General features: G+C 43.0%; 1 protein-coding gene across 3 annotated transcripts in view; it reads left to right on the forward strand.

Moving 5' to 3' along the window:
* Positions 1-4,032, forward strand: part of LOC101847570 — a 152,365-nt gene that overhangs the window by 5,883 nt on the left and 142,450 nt on the right. For all 3 annotated transcript variants that reach the window (XM_013080509.2, XM_013080510.2, XM_013080511.2), the window contains exon 2: positions 2,859-3,047. The gene's annotated coding sequence lies outside the window, so the exon portion shown is untranslated. The remainder of the gene's footprint in view (positions 1-2,858; positions 3,048-4,032) is intronic.

Raw genomic sequence — 4,032 nt, forward strand, 5'->3', positions numbered from 1 at the left:
GTGTGTATGTGTGTGTGTGTGTGTGTGTTTGTGTATGTGTGTATGTGTGTGTGTGTGTGTGTGTGTGTGTATGTGTGTGCTTGCGTTCTTGTATATATGTGGGTGTGGTGAAACACCAAACCAGTGAGCAGACAATAAAGATGTTTCTCATGTTATCTTACCTTATATTATCTACTTTTATTTTCGCATCGTCGACACCTGAACAGACAAAAACGTCCAGTTGTGTGTTAATGCTACTCCCGCACCCAGGTAAAACACCTAGCCATTTGTTTTGCCCGAGTTGGGTCGCTGAGTCGGTTTTCCACCAACCTTTTTGCACCAAGACGATGTCATCCCTGATTACTATCCAGTGCACCCACCCATAGACATGAATTATGAATATTAATATCCTAGACCGTTATCTGTCATGCGTGTTCCTCATTGCTCTTCATCAACCTTCGCTTCGAATCTTACACACCGTGGGCTCCCAATTGTATGGAAGAACACCATACTGGCTACTGTTGAATGTATGAAGCTCTTTCCCCCAGCTTGTCCTTTATTTCACTCCAAACTGAGCGAAATGATGAGACTATTAAGTGAATCGGAATTACACCGTAGGGCACGGTGTAGGATATTATACAATATATAATACAAACCTATGAGTTCAGATCTGCTCAATACATCAACATGGATATGGCAGGAGTTGATTAGGTTTGTCCCTGATAGTTTCTATTAGAAAAGGGAAACAAGCAAACAAACGAAGACAAAAAAAAAAAAACAACAGTAAAAAAACCCAACACACACAAAAAAAGCATGACAACAAAAAACAAAAACACCCATCCCCCTAAAAGAAACCCCAAACAAACAACAAGCAACAACAACGGAAAAATAATTTTTGGATTCATGCCACTATTACTCAGAAATTGTTCAAAGGGCAATGCTTCAGCCTATCTTTCTCCTTTGGATCATATCAAAGAAGTCAAGATCTGAAGGAAGCGAAGGGAAGTAACAACTTTTGAAATCTCTACCTCTATGTCTACCACCCAGGAAAAGCTACATCATGTATTTATGCGTATGTTTAAAGATCGCCTGTCAACGCGCAAAAGGCCATACCTTCAGTCTGATCTATGAATCTAAAAAGAGATTTCAATGACATCAGAAGCAACATCTGACAGGCCCACACATTTCCACCACCTGTGCCTGTGGGTTTGTTCTACATGTATGTGGGTGTAGCAGGTGGGCAATATGCGTGTGGGAACAACAGGACAAGATTATTGAGGCCATACCATTGGGTGGTTGCCGGGTGCTCTGGCGTGGTTTGTTTCTTCTTTCCAAGCAGACATCTATTGTCATTATCTCCCCTCCTTCTTTTTTGTGTTTGTTACTCTTTTGTCATTATCTCCCCTCCTTCTTTTTTGTGTTTGTTACTCTTTTGTAAAGCCGCTAATCTTCGGCACTTATATATGACCTTATTGTGTTGCAAGTGCCGTAAAACACTTACTGAAACAGGTGCGTCTCAATGTGGTAGGTACATCTCTTTCCTTTCTGGCTCGATCAAATCACTTACCTTGAAAAACATGTTGGTGTTTTTACGCTCCCATCGACACAATTTACACCACTTAGGAGGTGAGCGTCTGACTCTACCAGTCACGGCCAACCCGTGCTGAGAGGGATGCGACACCCCAGCAGAAGGTCTATTTTCTCGATAAAAACTCTCCGAATTCGGGAATCGAACTCGGCACTTCTGCTTGTGACGGCGAAGTGCCTAACTGCTCCACCACAGACGCCGGTAATCCAGTCTTGAGTAGTGGTGGGCAAAATCCGGATAACCGAATTCATACTATTAAACTCTCTTTCCTGACCCGTTTGCCGAAGTGGGTACACCCATATTATTTTGTAGTGGTTCTTCTAACCCATTTGCTGAAGCGGTTCATGACACATTTAATAGCTGAAGACGTGCACTAACATTATCTGGATTTTGCTAAAGCGACTCATTGCCCAGCCCTAATCTTGAGATACGAAGCTGTTCTTCCGGGCCTGGCCTGTGTCCCAGCCCAATTTTTCACGACAAAATTAATAATGTTGTTTTAGCCTCCAAATATATATGTAGAAGGAGGGTGCGGCAGGCTTCTCTTATTATCATAGTCCACAACTCACTCACAACCCCACTGGCCACTGTTTTGACTTTACAGAATGTTATTCCACTCTTGAGTGATGGTTTGTTGTTCTTATCGAGTAAGGGTCTGAACTCTGAACCTGATTGGGGCTGGCATTTACAGCGCGATCTAAAATCTTCCATAAGTGCTCAACTGGATTCAGATATGATGAATGCGCTGAACATGAATTCAGGAGAGGTATGTTGTCACGTTATTCCTCTCTGCATCTGTGGTGCAGCAGTTAGGCGCTTCGCTGTCGACTGCACAAGATCTGAATACGATTTACGTGACGGGGAAGGATTTTTTAAATCAAATATCTCAGTTTTTCGGTTGAGTCTCTCAGCCTGGGTTGGTCCAGAGAAGTAGGGTCGAATTCTGCTTGCTCAAGGACCTAAATATTTTTAAAGTGTGTGTGTGTGTGTGTGTGTGTGTGTGTGTGTGTGTGTGTGTGTGTGTGTGTGTGTGTGTGTGTGTGTGGGTGTGTGATAAAACCTTCATAAAAAAAAAGAAGGTAAAGTCAAAACGGCAACGCGTGTCTTCTGTGTGGGCTGACATTTACTTCGAGACGGTGACGTGTCTACCAGGGCTACACTACAGACGATGGTTTGCCGTGTTGAGAATTAATGGACTAGCATTTCGGTAATCTTCTAACATTCAGGGTTTTATTTTTCCAAACCAGTACTTTGCAGCTAACAAACAACCCTATTGTTTCACTCGTTCCAGAAACACGTTTGACCTTCCTGACCTTTCTGCCACCGCTGGAGCCCATAACTTGGACGGTTTGGTAACCCAGGTGACAGACGACTTTGGTTGTCTGAAATACAAAATGGCGGCGTGCTTTTACATTTTCCTGAGCTCAGCGGGACAGTGATTACGTGACCAAACAGCGAGAGAGCGCCAGGCAGTAGACAGGTAAGTCTTTCATTTTGTAATATTTTCAACTTGTCCGTTGCAATTACGGTCGAACCTGCTCTAACGGCCACCTGTCCAAGGCAATCACCGGTACAAAAGACCACTCTCCGCACCCCCCCCCCTTTTTTTCCCCCCTGTGTTGGATAATTTTGTCTGCTTTTAAAAGCAGATGAAAACTGTAACGCAAAAACTATTTTAGAAAATCCACAAACCTTTCGTCGATAATAATTGCTTAGTAGTTTTTTTTTGTTTTGGAACATCTAATTGGATAAATTTTTCTTTGACTGCTCTCTGCTTTCAGACTGAGTTTTTTGCATGGTATTTCATCTGGAAACCACATCTGTGCTCCACCGAGATTACCTTAAAAAACTGAGAAATGATTAGGGAAAAGTCACCCAAAAAAGAACCTGTGCTCAAAATCGGGAAAAGCGGACAAAAAATAAATCGCACAACATGTTAACAACCAAAAAACCCAACAACATCAGAAAAAACCCCCCAGAAGCAAACGAACAATCTTGCATTTATGATTTTAAAAAGGAAAAACAAAAAATGCTTTGTGGGGACAAGAAAGACGTCAATGGCACAAAACCCAGCTTCTTTTGCCGCGTCAGCTTATTTTTCTTCTTCTAAAACTAATGTGTTTATTACGACCCCGATCGACCCACGTTAGGAGGCTGTGTAGCGTTGTAGGCGCTTCGCAGTTGCTCGCAGGAGACCCAAGTTCGATTCCTGAGTAAGTAGATTTTCCACAGAGCACCTCGGTATTCCTGCTGGGAGGTCGTCGTTTCCCTCTCAGCTCAGCTCTTGTTAGCTCTGACAAGCAGGGCTGACGCGGGCCTTCTTTAAACGATCTAAATTGCTTCGATTGGGGTGTAAAAACACACGCATTACCCCCCTCCCAACCAAACCCCCCCCACAAAACAAAATAAACAAACAAACAACAAACAAACAACAAAACAACAACAAACAACATTCCCCCCAACCC

The sequence above is a fragment of the Aplysia californica genome, unplaced genomic scaffold, assembly GCF_000002075.1.
Source record: "Aplysia californica isolate F4 #8 unplaced genomic scaffold, AplCal3.0 scaffold00089, whole genome shotgun sequence".
In the NCBI taxonomy this organism is placed as follows: Eukaryota; Metazoa; Mollusca; class Gastropoda; order Aplysiida; family Aplysiidae; genus Aplysia; species Aplysia californica.